Source organism: Alosa alosa, chromosome 5, assembly GCF_017589495.1.
Source record: "Alosa alosa isolate M-15738 ecotype Scorff River chromosome 5, AALO_Geno_1.1, whole genome shotgun sequence".
Lineage (NCBI taxonomy): Eukaryota > Metazoa > Chordata > Actinopteri > Clupeiformes > Clupeidae > Alosa > Alosa alosa.
The window spans coordinates 14,087,626-14,105,090 of NC_063193.1; the positions used below are offsets into that span (position 1 = coordinate 14,087,626).

Here is a 17,465-nt window from a genome sequence, read left to right on the forward strand (position 1 = left end):
GCTACAGCCCCCTCGACTCGTGATGCAGTCTTCATTACGACTCCTAGATACTCAGCAATATGTTCATTGCCCTGCAGTCTATAGGCTAAATTATGGAAAGGGCATGCAAGACTACCTAAATGTCACTGTAAGGGTGGAATGAAAAATGTAACGGTAACTTCATTCCAATCTTTCACTCCACAGTCATTCACGATTTTTCATACATCCATTCTGTTGCTCTCAAATGGTTTTACAAATATGTGTATGTATCGTCGTGTTTCAAACTTTTCAAATTTCACTGTTTTGTTTGCTGAGTTACCATCTTAACCACACAAAGATACAGTAGCATTTAAATCACCACTTCCACCTTCAAGTTCTTTGTCTTCTATTTGGACACAGTCTTTTTGATTTATGAAGCTAAATGTCTGCGTAAAGATGTGCTACAGGGTATTGCAGATTGCTCTTTTGAGACAGATACGAATTACTGCACTCAATGGCGATAATTGCTATTTGGGCAGTAATAATTGATTTCTGATGGAATAATATTTCAGCTCAGTTCAGCGGCTAGAAGAGTGTGACAAAACTGCAAATGGCAAGGCACTCCCAAATGCAAAATAACAGAGCTGGGAGATGAGAAGATGAAAGCAGCTTGACTGTGGGTTGGGTTCTCTTTTTCTTTTTTCATTATTTTTTTCTTGGGGGTGGGGGTTGCATGTCATCTAATTGATCTTGTTTTCCTGCTCCTTGATCTTGGACCAACAGACCAACAAAATCTACAGTGACTAATGACTTTAGGTTGCACTCACCATCCGCTGTTTGTCTCAGGGAGGTTCCTATGGTTAACAAGGGCATTTTCTGTGCTGACTCGAAAATTCACATGCAGCGCTTGTTTGACTTCTAAAGAGCTGTAGTCAGATTCAAGCAAAGCCTGAAGTGAAAAAAAAAAAAAACCCCAAATGTGTTGCAATGCCCCTGCAAGTGAATTGTACCTGTAAGAAGAAGTTAATTAAAATGGATTTGTCAAACATATAGTTCTTAGAGCCACTACTGTCGCTAAATGGTATCACTGTAAAAAATGTGATGTCTTTTACCATGAGGTCCAGGCACGTGGAGTAGAAATGAAACTATTAATGGTTGTTTTAATAGTGGTTTGTATGTGAAGAGAAGTATCAGAGTATTTATGTTTGCAAATGAAGATATATATATATACTGTACTTAGAGGAGATATTTATTTATTTTGTTGGATTCACATAAAAGTTACAGGTAGCAACTGCCTTTTCATGTGTCCTATATTTGCGATATGGTGTGATTTTAATTCAGATTTATTTATTTGTTTCTATGTTTGGGAAGATATCACACACTACGATGGGCATTGTCTTTTTTATGTTTCTTCCCTAGCTTTAAAGGACTTGTTTTCCTAAGCATCAATCTGGTGTGTTTATAGGCGACAGAGAGCGAAATAGGTTCATCTACAGTCATCCATTCCAATCCATGATCAACTGAAAACCAACTGAGCCTCGGACCACCCAGAGCCAGGGACCTTTTCTGATGGCCTCAGTCAAAAACTCAATGTATATACTGTTTTTAAAAAGTACTCTGTGCACGAATCAGTTTGTTGATGTACTGCAACTGTCAATTCATTGTATGACTTTTACTACATGAAGGGCCAAATTCTGAGAGGTGTATTCTCACACACAAATGTATATGTACTGGCCAGGCCTATTCAATTTCAAATGAATTCACATGTGTCTCACATTTTTAGTGACCTTATTTTTTGGTGTGAAGCATTTTCTCTGTGACTTGGCCAGTTTTTTTTTTTTTTACTTCATTTGTCATTAGCATCGCAATGGTAATAGCGAGTTTCTCCAATGACGCAGAGGAAGACCATCCCTCATGCCTTCCCCCTCTTCTTTGTGCTCTGGGTTATGTCTAATGTGTCTTCTGGAAAAATAAAAGACATTTGCAACCCTTCCTTCTGCCACTCCCAGTGACTTTCCTTGTGCTGAAAGAACTTAAATTGCATGCTGTCCTTTTAACTCCACTGAGTGCTTGCCACTTATTTCAGTGTCTCTTTTAATGTCTCTTCATCTTTGCTGAGTGTAAAGCCTCTCAATTAGTCAAAGTCTAATGTGCTCGACAACAGGTATAGCCCAAAGGCAACATCAGTACCCGGCTTGACTCCTAAAGCTAAAGCATCAACCCCACTGACAAATAGAGTTCCCATCCTGCTTGTGCGGTAGAAAAGGCGAAAGTACACGACGGAGCAACACCACTTAAAAAGTGCACCGCAGTCCCTCCAGACGTCAAAGAGCTATTTATTTGATAATGAACTTCTCTAATGAAATTTTCTCGCGCCGCATGGCTTTCTGCATCCTGACCCATCGAGACAGATCGTTCTAATTAACTGATCTCGACGACGGCACCTCGTCGGGAGGGCAAAGTCATTAATTCACTCATTTCAAATTTAAATAATGGAATGGAAGTGGGCGAGGGGCGTCCAAATGAGATTTCTCATGTGTGGGAGTAGACATGTGATGAAATATATATATATATATATATATATATATATATATATATATATATATGTGTGTGTGTGTGTGTATATATATATATATATATATATATATTGTATATATAATTGTATGCCGATTTAGAATCCAAGTCAAACTCATCCATTATAGTTACACTTTCACCCAGTGACATGTTCATGAACTGAGTGACGATTACAATCAGGTAGAGGTAGAGTGCTGATTAGCCTACAATCAGGTAGAGGTAGAGTGCCGATTACAATCATAGACAGTAAAAGAAATGGACGAACAGACTCCGTCGTTTTCAGTGGGAGGGCACTGAGTCAAATAGAACGATTTTTCAGTTGGTCCCCCCAGTACTGCGCAGACTCACACTTAACTTCGTGACGTTAGCCATAGAACTGAATCTTGTAACTCATATGATAGATACACAGAAATTCTTCTCACACTTCCTTCACCTTCAAAGTTAAACATGTATTTATGTATTATTATTAATATCATCCTCACCAAGTCGTGTTAATGTTGAAGCTACCATACATGACAGTCCATACAGTCATGCTAAAACAAAACAAAAAAGTTATAGCCTTGAAGCTAATCTTCTTTCCACTTTTCCGACCTACGGTCAATCCATCGAAAACCTTAAATTATTATTAGGTTGCCTCTGTGTAATGCTTTACCTTAACATACGGTCGTGTATGCTAGGTTTTGCTTATGAGTTACTGTCATAGACAGTAAGGTGGAATGAGCTTCTTAACCAAACAATGCGGTTATCTCCCTACGGCGCGAAAGAGCGATTACGTCAAAGCTAGCTTCCCTCCAACCGAACAAGCTAACCATTCTTCTTACGGGTAACCAATGTTACGGATGAGGTAGTGGAGTCTGTTTTGCCTTTGTAGTGTTTATGTGGATTACACAGAAGCTACAATATCGGCACAGGATATATGCAGGGCTGCCAACTTTTCAAAAAACCTTGGAGTGAGATTTGGTGGGGCCAACCAAAATTTTGCTGCGGAAATTTTTGTTTGGCTCGTTCAGCATTATACCGTACAGTAAAAAGTACAATGGTTCTCAGGTGTAGGGACCAGGGTCCCAGAGTTAAATTAACATTGGTATCAAAGGGATCTAGCCTAATGCTAGGACCATGGGCGATGGCATTCTGAAAGTGGGTGGGACATTTCAGTGGGGGGTATGGGATTTGTAAGAATTTAAGAAATGTGTGTATATTTTAACTTTTAAATGCATCAATCTGGTGCACTTTTAAAAATAAATTCAGAGACTTGCTTATTTTTATGGAAATATTTGTGCTGTAGCCTAAGCTATTTTGCACTTCAGAATTATAACCATGCATACACAGGTGGAATAGTTATGGTGATATTGCAATAAGTTCACAACCACAAAAACATATGGTCCATTTCACAGTTCAGAAATGTTCAGCACTCCATGAAATTATGCAGAAGTGGTCATGTGTGTTTTCAGCTAGTTCATTTAAGATAATATATTGGTCATTGTAATGGCCATAGCCTACAGGCTATTCCTTTTCAGGATGTACCCATATCTGCATGATGTGAATGTTTGCATATGGCTTATGTCAGGCTTTATATCAATATTTGTGTCTCCTTATTTGATTTTCTTTATATTTTTGCATTAATGTCACTAGAAAGCATGGCAATATAAATAGGCCTATATTCATTTATCTGTGTAAGTGGGATTGGCTGGAACCTGACAATATAAGAACCATGATAGTGGGATAATCTACTGAGCAATTTACAAAAAATGTATGTAGGCCTACTGACAAATAGTTTACATTAGAATACATTATAATTTCGCCCCAATGAGGCTATGTAGAAATGTGTTGCAATTTCAAAAACAGAGGCATGCTTTATATCCTCGTTTTCGGTACGGTTTGCTGTTTATTGTGATAATAGGGTTTCCCACATGTTGTGTGAAGGGTTAGTGAGATATTACAACCGAGAGTAATGGGTGGGCACTGTGTGCAAAATGCAAATATGATTAGCCTAAATTGCACGTCGGTTCAATGATAATTTTCTCGCGAACCATTTATCACAGCAACTTGGCGCTAATATCATTGGAAAGCTTAGATTCCGCTCGTTCACATGATGGGTGATATCATGTATAGGTTTAGTTTAGTTGAACCTCATCTGCCAGGTATTTGACCTACCACATTGACACTTCAGCGTGAAAAATACTCAAAGCATAGGCCTACCTAAAGCCGGGGGAATGCGCCTGGGATGGCTTTTGAAGTAGCATCCCAAATGAGAGAAAATTTAGAAAATTCCACAGACGGGGTGCTCTTGAACCCTCTCACCGTCTCTGAAAGCATAACCGTGGCTCAACAGGTAGATCTATAGGCTAAACTCATTTTTCAGGCATCTGACCGACCGGGTTGACACTTCAGCGTGAGAAATCGTGGGTGTGGCGTGTGAGTGTGTGAAACTAATCAAATGCGTGTGTCTCACGGCCAATGCGTCACCGGTCAGGACTTGGAAGAGAGTTTGTATAACTCGTCTGCTGGCTGGCCATAGCATTAGATCGGTATAAATAGCTATATATAACACTTGGGTAAGGTTCAAAAATGTAATGCACTGAAATTCTCATAGACTCCCATTCAAATATTTATGGGTAGTTTCACCTAAAAATGCCCGGATGTGTCAAAAAAACAGAAAGTACCCGGATTGTTGGAGCCATCAATGGTGCAAACATATTGTAATCAAGGGGGCAGGCGAATTCCCGGAAGTAGAAGAATCGACGTAGGCTGGAGGGACCACCTCTCTGCTAACTCCCATAGAAGCCCATTCATTCTAGGATTTTTTTGAAATACCATAACTTCATATAACATATACATAGCTGCCAACTCTCACGCATTGGCCGTGAGACACACGCATTTGATTAGTTTCACACACTCACACGCCACACCCACGATTTCTCACGCTGAAGTGTCAACCCGGTCGGTCAGATGCCTGAAAAATGAGTTTAGCCTATAGATCTACCTGTTGAGCCACGGTTATGCTTTCAGAGACGGTGAGAGGGTTCAAGAGCACCCCGTCTGTGGAATTTTCTAAATTTTCTCTCATTTGCGATGCTACTTCAAAAGCCATCCCAGGCGCATTCCCCCGGCTTTAGGTAGGCCTATGCTTTGAGTATTTTTCACGCTGAAGTGTCAACGTGGTAGGTCAAATACCTGGCAGATGAGGTTCAACTAAACTAAACCTATACATGATATCACCCATCATGTGAACGAGCGGAATCTAAGCTTTCCAATGATATTAGCGCCAAGTTGCTGTGATAAATGGTTCGGCCAGAAAATTATCATTGAACCGACGTGCAATTTAGGCTAATCATATTTGCATTTTGCACACAGTGCACACCCATTACTCTCGGTTGTAATATCTCACTAACCCTTCACACAACATGTGGGAAACCCTATTATCACAATAAACAGCAAACCGTAACCGAATACGAGGATATAAAAGCCTCTGTTTTTGAAATTGCAACACATTTCTACATAGCCTCATTGGGGCTTAAATTATAATGTATTCTAATGTAAACTATTTGTCAGTAGGCCTACATACATTTTTTTGTAAATTGCTCAGTAGATTATCCCACTATCATGGTTCTTATATTGTCAGGTTCCAGCCAATCCCACTTACACAGATAAATGAATATAGGCCTATTTATATTGCCATGCTTTCTAGTGACATTAATGCAAAAATATAAAGAAAATCAAATAAGGAGACACAAATATTGATATAAAGCCTGACATAAGCCATATGCAAACATTCACATCATGCAGATATGGGTACATCCTGAAAAAGGAATAGCCTGTAGGCTATGGCCATTACAATGACCAATATATTATCTTAAATGAACTAGCTGAAAAACACAGATGACCACTTCTGCATAATTTCATGGAGTGCTGAACATTTCTGAACTGTGAAATGGACCATATGTTTTTGTGGTTGTGAACTTATTGCAATATCACCATAACTATTCCACCTGTGTATGCATGGTTATAATTCTGAAGTGCAAAATAGCTTAGGCTACAGCACAAATATTTCCATAAAAATAAGCAAGTCTCTGAATTTATTTTTAAAAGTGCACCAGATTGATGCATTTAAAAGTTAAAATATACACACATTTCTTAAATTCTTACAAATCCCATACCCCCCACTGAAATGTCCCACCCACTTTCAGAATGCCATCGCCCATGGTCCTAGCATTAGGCTAGATCCCTTTGATACCAATGTTAATTTAACTCTGGGACCCTGGTCCCTACACCTGAGAACCATTGTTTTTTTTTACTGCACGGTATAATGCTGAACGAGCCAAACAAAAATTTCCGCAGCAAAATTTTGGTTGGCCCCACCAAATCTCACTCCAAGGTTTTTTGAAAAGTTGGCAGCCCTGCTCTCTGGTGCAACCACGATAGTGTAGCATTTAATATGAGAACGGCTTTGTTTATCATTACCATGGTAACTACAATAGCATTAGTGCTAGGTGTTGCAGCTGAACTATGACATGTAACCACAGCTCCTAGTTCGCAAAGTTTCATTCATTCCTTAATTATTAGATTAGACATATTTAACATCGGACATCAACTGACTTTAGCTAGCGTGACTGACTGACTTTAGCTAACGAAGTGTTTGCCACAGACATAAACAAATTTAGACGTCGGGTCCCACAGCCTCCCATCGGGATTCTCTCTCCTGATTGGAGCCACAAACACCTTATTTTCCCTTCCCTTTCTTTATGTGGCAACATACTAAACTGCAAATCCTTTTTTTTGTTGTTGTTGCAAAATACAACACAGCAGCTTTTAGGCATGGTGCCTGCTCATTGAAGTAGCCTACTGTTCTGTCAAAAGTAATAGCAAAGTGCCTACTTCCTTCACCTAAAAAAGGGCGTGGACGTTCTGGGACTCATTAGCATATCGCTGGTGACGAGAAGTTGGAGCCATCAATCTGTGTTAAAGGCCTACTGTAGCCTAGCCTGGTCCTACCAGACTCTCGTACTGTACATTACATAATGTACAGAGAGTCTGGCCACTTTCCATTGCCAAGCGTTAACTTCCTTGAAGGCGAGTACTCTGTTGAAGTTTAAAACTATTGGATCTGCCCAGAGCCACTTTGGATCTGCCATAACCAATCGCTAACGTTTGGTTATGATGTATATGCTCAAACTAGTGCACAACCTCAACGTCATCGTTCTCAGCCACCCCTTCTGGTCGCTGATTGGACAGGTAAAATTTGGCCTGACAAAACCCGTGAATATACCGAAATCCTAGACGACGTACTGAAGGAAAATGAAAATTGAGCGGAAGTACGTAGGAGGGCGGAGCCAGGCTAACTGTTGCCTTCACTAATCATCATTTGCATGTGTGTCTTTCATATTTGCACGTAACAGGAACATTACCAATATCTCGCTTGGACGGTTTGTTGAGTTATCTAATTGAAATGCTTAATGTCACAATTACCTCTGTTAAAGTTCCTCTTCATTCAAAATATCGGTTAAAAACTTAAAGACTACTCTGTGAATGGTAATAATATATCTGCTATGGTCGTTCAACAGTGATAAGGTTTACTTTATTTATGCCACAACGAGTGTTGAGGGTTAGTGACAGGGATGGATTACTGCACGGGCCTACCGGGCCCATGCCCAGGGGCCCAAAGGGTCAGGGGGCCCTGAAGCCCAAGCCTTTGCATGGAATCATTGCCTCAATATCAACAAATCAGGATGTAGGCTATGAATCAATTGAATTTAGTATTGGCCATCCCCAAAATGCACCAGAATACAGGAAATCACATCAAACAAATACAAAATCTTCTGGGGGAGGACCCCCAAACCCCCCCTCCCACATATGCGACAATTAGTAGGGGGCCTTTAATACATCTGGGCCCAGGGGCCCAAAAGTTCATAATCCGTCCATAGTTAGTGAACTACATAAAACTAGTAGTTTAAACACATGGAAGTTCAGCTACACTCATATTTGCAGTGAGTATAGTCGTTGTACCCATTGAGTTACTTATCCATGAGATTATGCAGGATTATGCCAAAACTGCCTGGCCAATTTTCATGCAATTTGATGAAGCGGTGTAACGTGAGCCAAGGACGAGCCTGTTAAATTTTGGGGTGGACCAGAGTCATGGGTTGGACTCACAAATTATTCTTGATCTTCAGTAGCGTTGCCAGATAGGGCATTTGGCCTTGGCAGAGGTCTGCACTCTTTGTACCCCACCTACAGTAGTTAATTTTGTATCACATGCATATTGTCAGTTTGATCTTTCTCTTTCTGCTAATAGTTTGTACTACTTTTGCTTCTGACTAACTTTAGTTTACCAAACTAGATTTCTCCCTTGGGTAGCTTTAATGCAACTTTTTAACCTCAAAAGGGACATCGTACCTTCTAAAACACCTTCGGTATGATCTTTGTGTATATTTACAAGAAGCCAAGGAAAGATTCAGGCATAACAGGAGAAGTGTGCCCATGACGATGAGGTGCAACCTTGAGTGGGTGAACCGTGGCGAAGTGATTAAATGTGCCGCACGGACACGTCGTGGGCGAAACGGCTCCCCCAGCCATGCAGCACAGTCTCTCATTGTTTCCCAAGCTGTTTGTTATGCCAAGATGGCGCAGCATGAGGATCGCCTTGTGCATCTCCCTCCCTTTTGTGTACAAACACGGCACAGAGCGAAGGGCCGTAGGCTGGAAGTGTGAACATCAGAGCTACAAAGTGTGTGTGTGTGTGGGGGGGATGGGTTCTGGCCCGTACGGAGCCCTCTCTGGGATGATGAATCAGTGAGTTATTGGGGGTTGTTTTAATTATTTAGTTATTTGTGTGTGTGTGTGTGTGGGGGTAGAGAGGTGAAAATCTCACCACACGCCTCCTCGCCTCCTCACTCACCACAGCATGAAATCTCTCTCTCTCTCTCTCTCTCTCTCTCAAGGACACAAAATGAGAGAGAGAGAGAATGATTTTGTGAGGAAATGAAAATGTAAACACTCAGAGGAGGGGAAAGTCCAAAGGCTTTGTCTCAGATTCTTGCAGAAGCACACGCTAAATCCAACAGTAGCCCATAAAGATGCAGTCATCCATAGCCTCTAAGTAAGAACTGGAATTAGGGCCTTCTATTCCATAGCAGGACGAATTAGAGAGCCGACGTGAAAAAGCCAGGCAGAGCTTCTTGATGAAAGCCAATTTGTCTAATGCTACACTTCTAGCATGCATTTTCCATTTGGGTTTGGGGATGTTGTACAGTGAAATACATAATAAAGGCACTCTGGAAAACACAGAATAAATGAAATATTCATAATCACTGTGTGATTCAAGAGAGCTCCTCTCACTTCTGGCTTTGAACAGACGAAAGGGAGGAATGATAATTTATTCTGCTAAGAGAGCGTTACCCATCAAAAACATCCGCTTGCGTTGTGTCCGCTTTTTTAAGATGTGTTTTTGCTTTGCACTGAACTTCCAGTCACCCCCCTCTGCAGATGCTGCAGGGTCATGCTACACCGTGAACAAGCTTATATTGGAGGGTGTAACAGTACGGGCGTTCAAATTTGTCCCAGTGTATGTGAATGGGCAGTTTTACACAAACCCCAGAGAGCTTTGGCGAGGTGAAGCAGATAATAGACAGTAAAGATGAACTTGGATTAGCTAATAAAATATGACAAAATTGCAAGTGAAGTGTGTCCACAAAGGGGGAAAAGAGAGTTCCAATTTTTCAAAAGCTTCCTTCTCCAATCCTTTCATAAATCCCTATACTGAAAATATACATGTATAGTGTGTATCAAGCATTTTTTTTCCCATTGCAACAGAAGCACTGTATGTGGCATAAATGCTAAATGGTCTCTAACCAAACTAGTGGCATGTGCTTGCCCAGTGGCATACGCTCTGTGCCATAAGGGTGAGAACAGTGCCAACGGGTACACACATGGCCAGGGCCGACGACTCTACACACCAAGTGCGGTGCCATAGCAAACATAAACATAATATGTGTTGTTATAGACTGGCTGGTGGACCATGGTGTTCAAGATCAAGGGATTCAACCCCTAGAGATAACAAATGCTGGTGAAAAAAAAACAATGTTTTTTTTAATCAAACTGAACATTAAACTGAGATAAAAGAAAGGCAAATGCAAAATGGATGGATCAAGCACAGTGAATAGTGTTGTACTTGTCTTGGAGGTCAATAACTCTGATTCATAAGTTACTTCACATGCCCAAGGGCATGTATACCTTTAACAGAAAAAGAGATCTCAGCTTTGGAAAACACTTTGTGTAAGAAGATGGCAATTAATGATAATTATGTACTGCATATGTACAAATGTGGGCTTCTGACCAGATGCTCTTAAACACATTCTGTCACATCATCTGTTACCTACCTTCTTGGATCCAATGGGAGACAAGAATCTACTGATTTGGTCTGTGGCTTGTAGTGTGGATTCTTTCTTATCTAGAAATAAAGATAAGATTTAAGATAAGATAAGATCTTAAGATACTGGGACTTAGTTTGCGTCATGGAACACGTTAGCTCCATGTAATACTACATGTAATACACTTTAGCTACATGTCAGGTATACTTGGCCTAGAAACCTAATTTACATTTAAAGGGCACCTCATTTAATGGCACATTTCCCTCCTACTGTATATCCAATATGTACAATTATATACCATGTCATTGCTTTACACAAGGTGAATGAGAACTAGACACAGATGCATGAGAGGTCAATCAGTCGGTTTATATGAACAGCGCTACTTCTATCTTTTTGAACTTGTCTGTGTCCCCCAATTAGCAGAAAGCACAAGAATGACACTTTTAATGAGACACTGTAGTGCTATTTTCCTTTTTAAAAGAAGACTTTGCATCAGTTTCCCTCTTCGACACTGGCTGTTTTGAAAGAGTGTTTCTTTAATGGTGAGAGATGAGGATGAAGTGTTTGCCAGAACAACCTCAGGAGCTTCTCATCATTCAAAATGCATTGAAAACATAAGTGGGGAGGGGAGGGGGTGGCATTTAAGTCTATAAGCAGAGGTGAAGTCTTGCTTGCTGAAGATATTGAGTTAGAATCCATTTTTTATGGTGCATCAATTAGAGACTTTTGCTTCCAAATCACCTCAGGCTCAACTGTAGTCTACATTTCTCCAAGTCCGTGTCTTTCTTTGGTATCATTATTCAGGAGAATTTCACAGATTACACTGAGGTAGAATTATAGAGCTGTGTACGCTGCTTCTCTCTCTCTCTCTCTCTCTCTCTCTCTCTCTCTCTCTCTCTCTGTCTGACATACACACATTCACATGTACACACATACAAATACACACATTTGCCTACACACATACACACACATACAGACCCAACTCTCGTTTATGTGTAGTAAACATATAAATAGACTCGCACACAATCTTCACTGGATATGCTAAACATTTGGCAGAGGAGAAAACTGCCTACTGGGATATTCTTTATTCACAGCCTCCTCGCGCACCACAGCTAGTCGGATTTTGTTCTCCCGACTGGCCCTAATGCGGCATAAGACCGTTTTCTGTGACTCCTGATGAGATTCGCACAAACACATTCGCAGACAGACTGCAGAAATAACCCCGTAGCGCCGCTGCCACATTCCAAAGCAGATGTTTTTAGCATGCAACACGCGTGCACATTAAAGATGCCTGCGATCAAAATGTCAAGTGTGCGCATTGAAGCTCCTCGGCAGCTTTTCACCTGTGTGTGTGTGTGTGTGTGTGTGTGCAAGCGCCCCAGTGCCACGGTATCCTGTTTACCAAAAAGACTATGAGACAAGCACAAAGCCTCCCTTTTCCTTTCCCTACCGTGAGTCATGCTCAGCCCCCAGAGGAGGCGAGAGGAGAAGAGATTAGAGCATGTCCTTTTCACTTTGCTTATGCATGGCTTGATGGCCCGATTTTGCCCTGGTAGGCATTAGGGTTGTCAAGGTGTATCTATCTAGACATCAAAGTGTGAGGACTGTTATATATATATATATTTATATATATATAAAATATATATTTATATATTTATATATGTTTTATATATTTGGTCTTGTAAACAAAGTCCCTTGTCTTTGGCCTGTGCTGTGTCAGTATGGCTGGTTGTCACTACTGATTAGTGGTGTAATGGGCAAGCCCGCAAGTCAGAGGCTAAACTGGAGCAATGCTTCTGTGGCTGGCGTGCCACTCAACATCACACACACACACACACACACACACACACACTCTCTCAGCAGCAGGGCCAGCCCTGCTGACCCATGGCCTGGAGGACACTATTCCTGGAAAGGGTTCTAAATTTAACCCCCGGCTTGCCGAGGGCCCTCTAACAAAACGCTGCGTGCTTCCCCTCATTAACACCAGCACTGGGTGGGAATGGGAATACTTAATTGGTCAGAACCAATCGGATAATGACTTTCGGTGGTATTTAAACGGGTGTCATTAATTTTATTGAACTGCCTGATGCTTTTGTTTTGTCAGTTTTTGCCATTTTAAATATATCGTAGAAGGCATGGCTAGTCTAACTCTTTAGTGTAAAATGTGGTTGTTTAAGCCAATCTAAATTAATTCTATCAGCCGGTAACCTTTCAGTTTGAAGGTTAATTACTTTGGTTCTTCAATTGGAATGTCCTGCTAATGTGAAATATGTTGATGACAGATACAATACCAGTTTTCTAACAAAATCTTTCCCAATCAATGACTTTAATACGTTAAATTACACATTTTCATCTGCAAGAAACTAAATGTTTGTCTTTCATCTCTAATTAGTCCTTTAATCCCTAATTGTTAAGCCAGTTTGTTTGGAGCTCACAGTAAAACATCTACATCAATAGCCATTGACATTTTCCCTAATCGCACAAAGACCAGTTTCCCCTAACCAATACGCATCAAGTTTTTTCCTTCCACCAGCAACAAATGGCAACCATTTATAATTCATAGGACTAAAGGTCAGGGTAAAGCGACCCCCCCCCCAAGAGGCGACCCAGTGCACAGACGACAGTGACAAGCCAAACTCCTCCATTATAACACATGTACCATATATAGGTCATCCACATATGGCTCTGGGATTGGCGGGGAGGCCAAGACAAGAGAGAGGGAACAAGTGGCACTTGATGATCGTCAGTTCAGATTGCGGTGACGGCGGTATGCTAATGACACAAACAGCAGATCAGATGGAGAGGGGCTGGAAACATTACCCCTCTTAATCAGACACTGTGCAGTCCGACCGCCGGAAAGGGCTCCGTCTCCCTGGGGTTGCTAAGGAGCACATCCGATTGTGCTCAAGCATCCCCTGTCGACGAGATGGCTAAATATAGTGATTAGGAAGGAGCATTTGTCATCTGTGAGAAACAGGGGAAATATGCTCTGTTTCCAAGTTCTTCATTGCAAGCCTGCTATACATAGAATTTATATGAGCTATAGTGCAAAAACAACTCACTGAAAAAAATAACCCATGTAATTACCCATGTAATGTGGACACTGGTTGCACATAAATGAAAGGAGTTAATCAACTAGTTTCAATGAAAGAGTTAATATTAAGTTTACAGATGTTTTGTGGTTTAGTTATTTTGACAATCCCTCTTTCCCTTTTTTACTCTGTAGATTTGTATCTAATTTTTAATATGGTGATCTAAATTGTCATAACTATTCCCTATTCGTGGCTGAATGGGGTTCATCAGCACCAATCTGACTCTTAAAACCTGCAACTGCAATAATGCATGCATTAAGCATGCCACAGTTTGTAGTACTAAAGAGAAGAAGAGGAGTCTAAACCAATGTTGAAAACAAAGGTAACAGCAGAGGTTTTCAGCATAGAAATGTGATGCAGTATTAAAAGCAGAGTTAAAAAATACTGAGGATTTGAAGACCTCTCATTGTTTAAAACTGTAACAGAAGTTTGAGTGCAGAGACACAGTTGCTAATCATTAAAATTGCAAAGCTGTCAGCTCTGCAGGCATTCTCTGCCAATACTGAAAACTGTAGTGATGTCTTGGTTCTGTATTTCAAGCAGATATCCATTTCATTACTGTGCCGAGAGAAGAAGAATATTTTTTAGTTTTCCCCAGTGCTTTTTTATTTCATGCTTTCATTGCTTATAGGTGTGAAAAGACAATAAATGTGTATACAATTTAACAGTAGAACCCAACTGCTCGTATTATTAACACTTTAGTGATTTTATGGTATCAAATTACTTTTACACACACCATTATATCTTCAATCATGAGAGAAAAACTACAACTGATCACTGTAAATAGGGAGTCAGGGCTGTCCAATTTATGAAACAACACTGTATTACAACTACACAAGCCACTCTAGTTTGTAAGGAACACAACGTTATTATGTTATATCACCCAGTGAGAAGAAATACTCTTTTCTGATTGGCTGGTGGGGTGGCTTTTAATTCTGAATAACAGGACACCGTTCCATATCAATGCTTATGAATGGTAACTATAACAACCATAGTAGGACGAAGGTTGTAGCGCTCTAGAATCTTTGGTTGCAGGCTTCGCAACAATGGAATCAACTGTAAACAAGTTTGTCCATGCTAAAGTTGTACAACAAGCTGAACTAGTGAGCTTCTTTTTAAACGGAACCGCGTGTTTCCTTTGCTTTACAGTGGCAACCGGGTGATAAGCGGGATAACGGCCTTAGAGGTGTGTGCAGTTATACGGAATTATTACACAAGACAAGTAGAACGCTCCATTGGCTTGAATGGGATTTCCCAAAGTTCTACGGTAAAATATATTCATGTAGCCTAATTACCGCTGCAAACATATAATTACCGCTGTCAATGGCAATGGGGTTTGTGCTTCTGATACGTGTTCCATATCACTACGCAAGGACTGGAACTTCATTCAAAAGTGAAAGCAGACGGTTGATCAGCTGTGTTCTAAAGAATGTTTGATTCAAGTTCAGCGTGTGTTGATGCGAATGCGAACTATTTGTTTCTCAGCAAATGCCACGATGAACGGTAACAAATAGGCTAGGATATGTAGGCTAGGCTAAAGTCATATCGTGGGGAGTTTCTTATTTCGTTTTGGCAAGTAGCCGTGTAATAAGCGGGGGGGGGGGTCCGGTTCACCCTGTCGGGACTTTTTTTCCCAGTAATGACCGGCGTTCTATACATTATCCCTTAGCCTACTTAATGGACTCGGGCAGAGGCAACTGTTTTTGCCTCTGAGTTTTTTGCCCCTCGCCCTCGTCCATTAATTCCGTATAACTGGACACCTCGGCGGCCGTTATCCCTTACACAATTAGTCATTCCAATGGAGTGTTCCAAATATATGATTAAATCATGTAAGGTAACCGTATCACTGTAAAAATGCAAAAGGGGTATTCACAGTTACTAAACAATGAAACATGGAATTACACAAACTAGTCCTCTTTCTCTTTAAAACACATTGTTAGTATGTTGAACTAACATATTTTGTCATAGTAATAACTTTATCCAACAGAATCATGTAAGATTAATGTGAAGCACTGAAGTAACTGTACTAGAAAGGCTAGTGATCACATGATCCCTTGGTGCCACCACATTGTGTTCCCATTAGCCTTTGCAGGAACACTGAGGTAATAAAGCTATCAGTATGTTATGTTTTGAGATGAACCATGCTTTGTTCTCACCATAAGTGCGTTGGATTTTGAGCATGCAGAAGGTATCAGTGGTTCTATATGACATTTACATATAATAACACTGTAATATTCTTTCCAACATCTAAATGCCTTTGCTCATTTTACAACACAATGATGTGGAAATAACATGTAAACTTAATCTAAACTACTTCATTGGATGTAGTTGCTTTTTAAGGTATCAATTAACCTTGTAAACCTAAAGAGAAATTCTACATCAATTTTAGACATTGAATTAACTGATAACCACAGAACAATTAAGTAAATCCAATGGGTTATTTATTTTTCAGTGAGGACCTATGAAGAACTGCTTGGGATTAATGGCAATTTCTATTCACCTCAGCAGAAGAAAGATCACCTGTGAAGAGATGATTTGAAGTAAACCGACAGTGGGCACTAAACCAATCTAATCTGGCTGTCATCTCTGCACTGTGTCAATACTTCATCCCCCCCACTATGGACTAGGGAACATTATATTGGAACTTGAGTGAATGAGTCATCAAAGTTCTTCGAAGTGTGCTTAAAAGCTCTTCATGTAACCCCTCTTATGAGTGAAGAAGGGATCTTCAGTTAGAAAATGTTCCCTGTAGTATCTTGGTGATATGATACAGCTCAAGCAGGGGCTTACTCTTGAACCAAACAGTTATTGCTGACTGATTCCTGACAAATATCTTTGTTAGAAAGCTCAGCTGAGAACCAAAAGTATACAGAGAACCATTTCTCTATCCATCTATATTCATTCTGTGAAAAGACATGAGGCATAAATCAGCTGTTTAATAACCAGTTTTACTGAATCTACATAATAGCATTAACCCATAAAAGTTCAAAAAGCAACATGAAGATCATTTTTAAATTATAAATGTAACAACTGTGGACCCTAATTTAATTTTTAGTGGTTATACTGTATTTCTTTTTAAAAATCTGATGCAAGGAAAAGCAATCCTGACTGACATGGTGTCAGCTGATTAGTGATGGACGTGCCTGGCGCCACCCCACGTTAGAATGACAGCAATTGTAATTACATTTCACATCATGTGTGGCTCTCAAGTGTCTAAATATCTTAAGGGATGACAGCCCATTGCCATGCCACTTGTGAGAAGGACCCATGTATTTTTGATCAGCATTCCTGCTTTTCTGCCCTCGGATTCTCTTTGTCTTTAATATTTCAACCCCACTCCTCCCAACCAGTGGTGAAGTATTGATTATTTAAGAGTTGGAGTATGGCGATGTGTACAGTTAATCAAATCAGTACTTTTCACTATGCTTGCAAGTGTTGTTCTGGGAGTTAGACACGCACCATGAACCCCACACCA

General features: G+C 40.4%; 1 protein-coding gene across 2 annotated transcripts in view; it reads left to right on the forward strand.

Moving 5' to 3' along the window:
• zmat4a (zinc finger, matrin-type 4a) overlaps positions 1 to 1,951 on the forward strand; it is a 79,911-nt gene extending 77,960 nt beyond the window's left edge. For both annotated transcript variants that reach the window (XM_048243049.1, XM_048243050.1), the window contains one exon: positions 1 to 1,951. This exon is cut by the window's left edge and continues 298 nt beyond it. The gene's annotated coding sequence lies outside the window, so the exon portion shown is untranslated.
• Positions 1,952 to 17,465: the final 15,514 nt, after the last annotated feature.